This window comes from Rhinolophus sinicus, chromosome 6, assembly GCF_057876585.1.
Source record: "Rhinolophus sinicus isolate RSI-liver-muscle chromosome 6, RSI-T2T, whole genome shotgun sequence".
NCBI lineage: Eukaryota > Metazoa > Chordata > Mammalia > Chiroptera > Rhinolophidae > Rhinolophus > Rhinolophus sinicus.
Window position 1 is genome coordinate 12439158 of NC_142506.1, and position 11607 is coordinate 12450764.

An 11607-nucleotide genomic window follows, 5' to 3' on the forward strand; every position below is an offset into this window, starting at 1 on the left:
AGAGGCTACAGCCCTGCCAACACTTTGATTTTGGCCTAGTGATGCTGGTTTTGGACTTCTGGCCTTCAGAACTGAAGAAGTTATAATTGTAAGTAACGATGGTGAGATAGAACAACTCTCCCCTTTCTGTGAGTCTTTCTCGGAAGAGGAGGGGGAAGGAGATTGTCATACCAGAATAAGATGAGGAAGAAGATGAAAAAGGTTCTGAGTTGATTTTCTAAGAAGGGGAATTACCCTGGAGTAGGAGTGCGACAAGTTTCAAAGCAAAAGGAAGGAGGATGGTTTTGGCTTTGTTGGGGTTTTGGTTTTTGGTCAGGGAGAAGGCCGTGATTAGAAGAGGACATAACTGGTTGCAAAATGACTCCAAACTACTATTGCTGAGGACCAGGGACGACCGTTTTGCTGAATCACATGTGCACTTAGTCTTTTTCATACTCGACCACTCACCATTCCACGCCATAGAGCACATGCCTTTCTCAAAGCATTTTTTTTCCCTGCTTATTGGGACACAACCATATGAGTATATGGTTTTCCCTCCAGATTCCAGGGTTGCTCTTTTTCTTTCCCCTCTTTGATAGTCTCTTTCTTCTATCATTAATCTTCATGCTCCTCAGCGCTTGATCTTGGGCTCTCTTCTTACTCTGCTTTTTCTCCAGGTGTTACTCCCTTCTCTCAAGTCTTTAAATACTACCTGTATATATTAATTACTCCCAGATTTATGTTTCTAGGACATATCACTTTTCTAAACTACTTGTTTGTTTGTTTTTGTTTTTTAAGGAGGGCACAGCTCACATTGGCGCATGTGGGGATCGAACCAACAACCTTGGTGTTATCAGCACCACGCTCTAACCAACTGAGCTAACTGGCCCCCCGCCAGACCAACACATTTTGATCTTTCCCTGAAACCTGCAGCTCTTCCAGAGTTCCTCTTATCAGTGACTGCCACTACCATCCATCCAAATGCTGAAGCCAGAAACCTAAAGCTTCCCTCTCCCTCAGCTTCCAAGTCATCACCAAGTCCTGGTTAGAAAGATTAAATGCCTCTCAGTTCTCTCCATTTGGTTCACTAGCTTCCCCAACCCACTGTCGTCACGTGCCTGTACTGCCACAAGAGCCTCCCAATTGGTCTTGCTTTCTGCTCTTGCCCGTGCCGTCCCTTCTCCACCTAGTAGCCAAAATATTCTCTTAAGGAACTCACATCTTATACCGTCATTTGCATTTGCTCATGCTCATTAATGCTTCCCATTTCAGATCCTTATTACGGCTCCTGCCTACCTCTCAGCTTCATCCCATCCCCCTGGCCACAATACTCCAGCCATGCTTAGCCTTTTCCCAGTTCTTTTCTTCCTGCCTCTGGGCTTTTACCTGCTATTTCCTTTGTTTAGAATGCTCTTCCTTCCACCCATGCATGTCTAACTCCTTCATTTCTCAGCATAAACATTACCATCTTAGGGAAGTTTTCCTGACCCCCCCCCCCCCCATTAAATCTGTTTTTTAAATTAAACCTACTAAAATAGGTTTCCTATTTTAATCTCATTTAATCCCCAGTATTCTTACATGACACTTCATAATTTGTAGCTGTGTATGTTAAAATGTTGATTTAATGTTTGTCTCACCACAAGACCATAGACTTTCTAAGGTCAGTAACTGTTTTGTTCTATGATTGTAGATTCAACACTCAACATAATAGGTCCATAGTTGATGGCAAATAAATATCAGTTGGCTTAATGACTGGGTAAGGGATAAGGAGAGCAGAAGATTAATGACCAGATCAGGACAATAATGAAGTTAACAACAGGGAGGCCCATGGGGTTGAAACCCGTCTAATTAAAAGCTTTACGTAGTAAAATGGCTAGAAAGACTGGGAGTTCGTGGGGTTTTTCATTTGTTTTGTTTTTCACTAGCTTTGGAAACAAGCACAAAATACCAAGAAATGTATTTATACATAAATATATTTGAATATATAAAATAAAGTATATACAAAATACATTAAATAAATTTCATTTATTATATATAAAAATATATAGGGATGACAGAGCAACCATCAGTCAGTTAAAAAGTTGGAGTAAGAACAGATGAGTTTTATTGGTTAAGATTCTTTTACTTGTAAGCAACAGAAATTTTCTCTGGGTAACTTTAGCAAAAAAGGCATGTTTTTGGAAGGATGTAAGTTACCGCATGGATGGTCAGAAAACCAAGAGTCAGTTGAGAGAATCTGGGCTGCTCCAAGCCCTTGCAGCAGTGCTAAAAGTAGTTGCTACTAATGTGACTCAATAAAGATACCCAGGTTCAGTGATTCTGTTTTAGATTTCAAAGTTCCCCCTAACAAAGAGTTGGATTGGTTATGATGTGCCCTCTAGCTATGGCCAGAAGCCAAGGTCATATAATTTAGACATTGCTATAGGAAACCCCGTTATAAGAAAGTGTGAACCTGGCCTGAGGTGGTTGGACGTGAAGCTCCTAACGCCGAGATCACCGGTTCTATTCCCACATGAGCCAGTGAGCTGCGCCCTCTACAGCTAAAATTGTGAACAACGGCTCTACCGTGTGCTGGCGTGAGTGGTGGGCAGCATGAGCAGCGGGCAGCTCGAGCCCTACACAACTACATTGAGAAACCACGGCTTGAACCGTAGTGGGGGGCCGGGGGGAGGGAAGATGGAAGAAGGGGGGGAAAGAAAAGTGAACCAGCAGCCACCCTGAGAGTTGTCTGTCATCAAGGTTAGCAAAGCCACAATTTACTGACAGTTTCTAATGTGCATTTGAGCCAGTTCTTTGATATATGTGGTGAACTCTCTCACCTTGTGTTCAGTACCTTGTGTGCAGTTTATACACAGTATCTTATTTAATACTTACAAACACCCTAGGAGGTAGGTTCTTGTATTCATCTACAAATAAAGAAACTGAGGCATTGATAGATGAGGTAATTTACTCGGTTTCACACATAAGTGGCAGAAGCAGGAGTCCACTAATTCTGTGTGATCGAAACCCATGTGTTCGGTTAACTCCCCTGAACAGACACTACAGGTACCCTACTCATATGCTCTTGGCATTCAACATTCCAATATATGCTATCGGCAACCTCCTGCAAACATCTGTGACCCACCTGAGGGTTTTCTGATAGCCCATGCTGGATGTGAAGGGAGGTTAACATCCCAGGAATAGCTGCCAACCAGACATAGATGGGAGTCGGTGAATGATGCCCCAGCTCCCTTGCCCCTCGGGTGGGACAACTCAGAGGTGTGTTCTGAATTTTTTTCTCTAAGTTCTCCACTAGGGTTGAGCCTGAGGTCTCAGAGCAACACCTGCCGAAAACTGCGTTCTGTATCAGCTCCCTTCCCTCCGTGTCTCACCGTGCTCCCTGCTTGTACTTCTTGGCGTCACCTCCCAAATAACCCCTTACTCTCACATCCTTTACTCAGGCTCTGCTTTTAGGGAGGACCCAGGATTCTCACTTTGTAACGTAAAAGTAGAAAAATATGAAATGCCCCAATGATAACTATAAATTTTTTTAGGTCTCTCAGCTATTATTGAACCTCACAAACCAGCATTAATTTTATTGTGACAGCCTATTTTCAAATGTCTTCCAGTTTCAAAGATTGTCTTTATTTTGTAGCACTGTTAAATTATGTCTTTATTCTGTTTTTAAGAGGGACAGTCTGGAAGCTTCATGTTTAGGCTATGAAATTTTAGTATGCAAAGGTTGGAAATGAAATCATTACATTTGAGCAATCAACCCTGCCAACATCCAAGCTCTGGCTGGGAGTCAGAGAACAGCATTTAACATGCAGTGAGAGGCTCTTGGAATACTACTACCTTCAGAGCACATGCCGAATCAAAATGATTGAAACATTCAAAAGATACAGGGACTAAAACATTTAATGCATCACAGAGTGGCAAACATGGGTACCCAGGACATGCAGACATTGTGAGCTACAAGAATGTGTTTAAAGGACCATTATGAAACTTCAACTGGCTTCAAGATGGGGGGGGAGAGGGGGACTCATTGCAATAGATAATGTATTCATGAAATAATTTGGAAACTGATTACGTGTGATGAATCCTAATTATAGCTATTAACTGGTGAATATTTAGGAAAAGCAGGGTCTTAAAGACACAAGCTTTTGCTTTAATTATTTAGGAAGAAAAATAAGTTACCCCAATCTTATGTTGTATAATTATTTTCTTCATTCAGTTTACATATTTTATATATAAGACCACAGCGTATGTCTCTTTTCTGTTTCTTCCTTAAATTTTTCTGAAGTCTCCTTCCCCACCCCATTAGGGAGAAAATGTAAATTACCACCATCAAGCAAATGAATTCCCTGGTTTCTTCTGGACCTTCAGCTCACAGCTGTTGCATGAAATATGGTCACTAAAATACTAGCTAAATGAAAACGTCTATCCAAAATGACAGTTTTCTAATATTCTTATACCAAATAACTGCAGGAGAAGAAACAGAGACTACTAAGCATGTTTTCTTTCATTTAAAAATAGCTGATCTGGAAATATATCAAAATGCTAATAATGGTTAGGAAGGGAGAACCATGAATGGATTCTTATCTCTCTCTTTTTTTTAATTTCTACAAAGTGATTATATTCCTTTGGCGATGAAAATATTTTATAAAAATTTAAAAGTTGCTTTTAAGCTGTAATTATTTTAATTATGAAAGCTGAACTAAGGGCCAAAAGGATCAGAAAAAATATCCCCATGTATATAAACTGAAAAATTATGTATTTCTTAATTTTTTTATAGTGTTCCTCAACTGTCTTTCGCAAATATTTTTCAAAAAAGTTGTCAAAAGTCTGAAGATTTATTTGCATGATCAGAAAGGAGGTGTCTAATGTTTGCGTACACGCGTAACATAAACATAGCATTATATTGCCTTGCTGGCAGCGATCTGCGTGCCTCTCATCCAGCTGTGAGACAGGCGGGAAAAGAAATTTGTAAAGGAGGTAGATTACAAATTGATAAATTAATGAGAAGTCCACGCCAATTGATCTGTATTTTCAATTTGAAAATTCATAATTAAAATGAGACACAACACTAGTATGTTATTAGTAGACTATTTTAATTGCAGTTATGAGGGCAAGAACTAATTCAGTCTTGTCCAATTAATATTTGCTGGATTTATGTATACATGTACATAATATTACTGAGGACCAAGGCATTAAGAAAGATACAAATAAGAATGAGATATGGTCCCTGTCCTCCAAGGAATGTATAATACAGTAAAATTACATGTCAGCACACCTAAATTGCCTCATATCTCAGTAAAGAATTTAGGTTTCTCTGTACTTTCTTTGTCATCCAAGTCACAGAAAGATGGACCGTAAGCCTCACTAAATGGTGGAAAAGGAGGACCTGTGGCGTCAATATGGGTTTCAATGTTCCATGTGTTCTCCGAAAAAGATGCCTTTTGTTAAGGTAACATGGCAGAGACATTTACTACTCACCAAAATGTCCCTGTGCTCCCCCATATTTCCTGTGACTAGCGCTGATCAAAGAGCTCTAAACAGAAGTGCCACGTATCATTTCTAAACCGAAGCATTTAATAGGTGGTAGAAAAACCTCTCCCCTGCCTTGGCAACCTAGAAGACATGTATTCAAATAACATAGCCAAAAAGAGGAAGCAGCCTGGATCCCTGAATCACCATTTAGTAGAGAGTTGCCTCCGAAAGACTGAGAGCTGCAAGAAAACTTGATGCCTGAGGAATCATTACATGCATATTAAGCTGAGGGTATTTGGGTTGGTTACAGTAGCACAGCCTACGTAGTCTGTTTTGACAAACAGATCATATCTTCACTTGATGGTTGTTAAGCCTCTGAAGGACCAATCAGTGTGAAGCCAAGAATGAGATCTGGTTTTTTAAAAGTGGCCAAAAATTGATGTGTCTCCATGCTGATTCCTTCTACAAACAATGGAAAAGGTCTAACCAACCTCCAGCTTTATCCAGGCCCCTGAACCTTTGCCTCCACAACTTGGGGGACTTGAGCAAGGCATTCTTCTTGAGCCTCAGTTTCCTTGTCTATAAAATGGAGGATGTGATGTTAACACTCATAGGGTTGTTTTGAAAGTTCAATTACCCAGCTAAACCCTTACCTCAGGGCCTGGTAGGTAGAGGTGCCTACTAAGAGTTGTTCGCCTCCCCTGTCCTTTATCTGAGGCCAGTGGTTTTCAACACTGACTACATTTTAGAATCATTTGGGAAAATTTAAAAAAAAAAAAAAATAGTGCCTGTATCCCACCCTGAAGCAAATCATCAGAAACGTTGGAGGTGGGGCTAGGACACAGATGTTTGTTAAAAGCACCAAAGTGGTTCTTTTGCTCAGTCGTCAGATTGAGAACCATTGCCTTAGACAATGTATAAACAAAATATTTGATTATATATCATTTAAAATAATGCCGTCACAATTTTTTTTTTAAACCTTCAAAAAGCACACAGTATGACCACTTTTTCACAGACTTGGAGCTTTAAAAAAAGGCTTATTGATAAATGACAGACACAGAGAGTCACTGGTTGCTCTCAGGGACAGAAGGACAATCAGATAAGCAGAACAACTATAGATAAGCCCAGTGAATTTGCAACGGAAAGAATAGGCTCAGGTACCATTTACATTGTTTATAGTGATGAGTGTTTTTGGGTTGTCGCAGGCTGAATTGTGTCTCCCTCAGAATTCAGATGTTGGAAGTCCTAACCCAGCCCCTCAGGATGTGATTGTATTTGGAGACAGTGTCTTTACAGGGGTAATTTAGTTAATGCAAAGGCATTTGGATGGCTCCTAATCGTGTATGAAAGAGGAATGGGAACACAAGACCCATGGGAGAAGATGGGCGTCTACAAGTCGAGGAGAAGGACCGGGAACAGATCCTCCTCTTACAGCCCTCAGAAGGAACCACCCCTGCCTACACCTCCATCTTGGACTTATAAGCCTCTGAAACTGGGAGAAAAATAAATTTCTGTTATTTAAGCCACCCAGTCTGTGGTCCTTTTGCAGAGCAGCCCTAGCAAACTAATATGCCTGTGCTACAGCATGTGGTAGGTTTTTGGTGAGTGGATGGGAGAAATAGCCATCCTACCTCCACTTTATTAAGAGGTGTTCAGAGAGGAGATGGATTTGTATAAGGTCCTTGATGTTAGGTATTTGACTATTTGATGGGAAGGTAATTTAAAATATTAGAGAAGGCTGCCGTGTCCAGGAAAAGTGAATCATTGTATCTGCTGGCTCCCAGCCATCTTCAGAAGGAGCTGCCCTGGCTCACAGCCTCTGCCGCCCACATAAAGCTGCTCTTCTCAACCCCAAGACTGCCCACCCCTCCTGCCATGGCAGATTGGACTACGCTGACCTTTTAAGAAAAGATGTGCTGAACCAATCAGATTCTCTTTCGATTTTGGAATCGGGACTCTGAGAACCAGGTCATTTAGTTCTAATGAACAAAGCTCAACAGTCAGATTGAACTCCTGGGCTGTGGTCCCTCGGTTGGGCCGTGTTCTAGAGGAGTCTTAAAAGGAAAGTCAATGGGGGGTGGCCGGTTAGCTCAGTTGGTTAGAGCGTGGTGCTAAGAACACCAAGGTTGCCGGTTCGATCCCCGGCAGTGTGTCATGCGAGGTCTCTGGTCCCGCTCCCCACATAAGAACACAGGATATGACGAGGCCAAAAAGGAACACCCATGGAGCCATAGATAGAGGAGTCATATCACTATAGTCTCACTGGTGGCTGGATTGGAAGCAGGAGACACAGGAAGCAGGAGCCATAGGAAGCAGGAGCCACAGGATCCGCAACCTGCCATCCGCTTCTCTGCCAACCAACCTCCCTTGCTAACTGCAATCCCCGCCTCTTTGCAATCTGCAATCCACCATCTGCAATCCACGCTTGCTAGCTTAGCCACAGCAGTTATATTAGTGGCTAATGGTAACAGCTGATGGCCAACTAGTTACAGCTGATGACCATCTACTACCTGAGCTACTACCTGAACCATTACCTTTCCACGTGAGGCCGAGAGCCTGGAAACTGCTCTCTGGGACTCTGTCCCCACAATGGGCCACTGTTGAGCTGCGCCCTCCTTAAAAGAAAAAAATATATATATAGAAAAGGAGAGTCACGGGAGGGCTGGACATGCAGGGACAAACAGTAGCTTTGGCTTCTTTAATTGAGCTAGCGTGAGTGGGTTTCTGTACCACAACGAGAGAGGGTTAACTGGAACATCATGAAATCAAGAGTGAGAAAATCAGGGACAAAGTCCTACCCTGAGGGACCACCAGACAAAAGCAGCTTAATCTCTCTTCACTTAGCTACATAAGACTTTCCGGCTGGAAAGACCCTAGAGGGTAGCATCAGCATCATCTGAGAAATTAAGATAAACCAGACCCTTTGGATGAACTATCAACCCTTCGACATGGGGCACAACAATAGTAATATTACCTTCATTTTACAAATGCGTAAAAACAGAGGCTAAGAAACCTGCCTTTAATTAAAGTTACTGTGGTAAATGAGTTACAAAAATGGCCATGACTGTTTGCCCTTCCTGTATCTTCATCCTTTAAAGTGTGGCTTTGCAGCTGCTCCCATCAAGGGGTGGAATCTGAGCTGGCCCCGCGACTTGCTTTGGTCAGTACAAAGTGGCAGAAATGGTAGTATGTCGGTTCCGAGGCTAGGCTGAAGAGGTCTTAAATGCTGCCTCTTGATTTCTTAGAACCCTGTGCATGTGAAGGAGTCCAGGCTATTCTCCTGGCAGATGAGAACACATGGGGCCCAGTCACCCCTGTGATCAATAGCCAGCCAACCACTGGAGGTGTGAGTGAGACCATCCTAGATGAGCCAGTCGTGGGTGATCCACTAACGGCCAACTGCCAGGTATGTGAATGAGACCATCCTGGACCAGGCAGCCCCCAGACAACCCACCTGCTGAATGCAGGCATGAGCGAGTCCAGCCAAGATCAGCCAAACCTGACCCAGATCAGCAGAACCACCGGGCCAACCCACAGGCTTCCAAGCTAAATAACTGCTTAGACTTTGAAGCCAGTAAGTTTTGGTGGATTTGTTAGGCAACAACAACTGTACATGCAGAGGATCTGGGATGTGAACAGAAGACCATCTGACTCCAACACCAGCGAGTGTTCTCAAATCCTGTGCGCACGGTGCCCTGGCTAATGCAAAACTTTCCTTCTGAGAAGCAGCCTATGTAGCATCTTCATTCGGTGTTAGGATTGGTCAGGGTGGGTTCAAAACCTTGCAGGTTACTGAGTGACTGAGCAGGTTAACCACTTCAAACCTTGGTTTGCTCATTTTGTTAACTGTGACGACCTCACAGAGACACCAGGAAGGTCAAATGAGATCATACGTCTAAAGTACCCAGAGTTTCCTGGAAGATGGAAGTCTGCAATGGGTCCAAAAGTAGAATTTCTCTTTCAGTGTTGACGTCCAAGCAACTGACAGTTTTAGAAATGGCTATCTCTCCTTAGAGATACTGACTTTTTATAGCTTGAAACCTTTAGTTCTACAAGAATGCATTACGTTGTCCCCCAATTATTAGCGTTTTTTCTAGATCAGTATTTCTCAGAGTCAATTCTACATAGATCACTTACACAACAGTCACCAGCTGTTTGTCAAATGCAGATTTCACCACCTCATCCCAGACCTCCTGAATTAGACTCCTGGGAGGGAGCGGGGCCTGAGAATCTACATTTTAAATAAAATTCCCCAATAATTTCATGCACCTTTACGTTTTAGGACTGCTGCTTAGACTCCTCTGCCAAGAATTTCAAACACAACGAAGCCATTGCATTTTCTTACTCTATTATTGCTTTCTAGTTGGGTGTTCCCCTAGGCTGTTTTGCATCCTAAGATTTTAGGTCAAAAAGATACACTGGCACCTTTTTTGCAGACATAGCCACCAACTTTTTGGTGGAAATAGAGTACAGGACAGTGAATGAAGCAACCCAGATGATACTCTGATGTTTAAAAAAGTGTATCAACATGTTACTCCTTGAATAAATACTGAGAAATCAGTTTTTCCTGTTCCTATAGTCCTAGATGTGCTCTTATGCTTAGATACAGAAAAAAAGGAGTGGAGTGGGGAGGGCATTACCAACAATATTAACTTGTTTTTACTGTTATTATCAATAACATTATTGTTTTCACAAAGCTAGCATTAAGAGGAATAGGAAATGACCTTAAATTGACTTTGAAGTTTGTTCAGTCTGAGCTAGCTTTAACAGGAACATTTTCGTTCACCTTCTGGAGGAACATTAGAATTGCAGGAGTGTTTCACTAGTGCTAAATCGTCAAGTTCACTGAACTACATAGTTAAAAGTTTAGAGGGTTTTAGTCTGATGTCTTTTCAGCTGATCTGTTTCATGGTATCATGTTTTTTAGAATACTTTTTCACCAAGAGTAGAAAAGGGGGGAAAAGTGACAAGGAAACTACTACAAAAAAATGCTGTTGGAAGCCTATTCCTCTTCAGATTGCACCAGTGCTTAGAACTTTTGATTCAAAACTCTTCATTTCCTACAAATACTTTTTTTTCACTGTTCCAAAGGTGGAAGAGGCTCTGAATAGCAGAAATGCTATGTTTTTTGAAACCTGCTGGACAACTTCTCATCTCTAACAGTACTGAAATTTTGCCACACCAATCTGTGTATGACAAACTGTAAAACATATGCATAAAAAAATCTAGACTCTTCTAATTGTGCCAATCCGTGGGTAAAAACTTACTTCTGGAGCCACACAGCTGTTGAAATCAGTCATATTTACAATTTTTACAAATGAGTTTATTTTAATAAAAACAAGTTACTCTGTGAGCATGGACTCTAAACAGATTTATGTGGGCTGGCACAATCTGCTATGCTAAACATATATTCATATTGCTTAGGTCTGCAACCAGTTTTTATGAGTGGTAACAGTCTTGCTTTGTACAAGGATACCAAATAATTGGCAGCAATTCAGCTAAGGACACTGTTCTCAGCACTGTGCTATTAAAATTGTTTTCCTGGACAGAATTGCCCTGTGGGCATGGCCCTAAATTAGGAGGACTGTAGGCTGCTGGCATTGGGCAGTGACTCAGGCAGACAGCTTATGGAGAGAAGGAGGTGACTATATAAACTGGTGCTAAAGAAGAAAAAGGAGGGGGGAGAAAAGAAAGGAAGAAAAAAAGCAAGGGAAGGAGAAAGAAAGGAAGAGGGAGAGGGAAGGAGGATGAGGGAGAGAGAGGGAAGGGAGAGAGACAGAGATGTGATTTATATTCATCCGTCCATACCCTTAAAGTGGTCTCTTTATGTATCTCTCCTTGAGCTCACCTTACACCTTACTTGATGTTTTTATGTTCATGTTTTTTGCTTGGTTGCTAGACTGTAATCTCCTTGAAGACAGAACTATTTCCTGACTCAGCTTTGCATCTCCCCCATTGCCTGGCATACGTTGGGGCTCAAAAACCTTGTTAAATGCATGAACAAAAGATTGAATTTCTGTATCTGAAGCATTTCCTTTCCTCAGAGATAAATACCAGAGAAGGCTACAGGGGGCACAGTACTGCCCCCTAGGGGGCGTATTGAAATTTTGTGGCGGCAGTTTGTGTCCTGTAGTTCTCACATCGGTGCCCAGTATTTAT

The 11607-nt window shown here is 41.9% G+C and overlaps 1 non-coding gene across 1 annotated transcript; it reads left to right on the forward strand.

Moving 5' to 3' along the window:
* Window positions 1-7527: 7527 nt before the first annotated feature.
* On the forward strand, window positions 7528-7603 carry TRNAR-ACG (transfer RNA arginine (anticodon ACG)). The gene has a single exon. It is a non-coding gene; the product is annotated as a tRNA-Leu (tRNA).
* Window positions 7604-11607: the final 4004 nt, after the last annotated feature.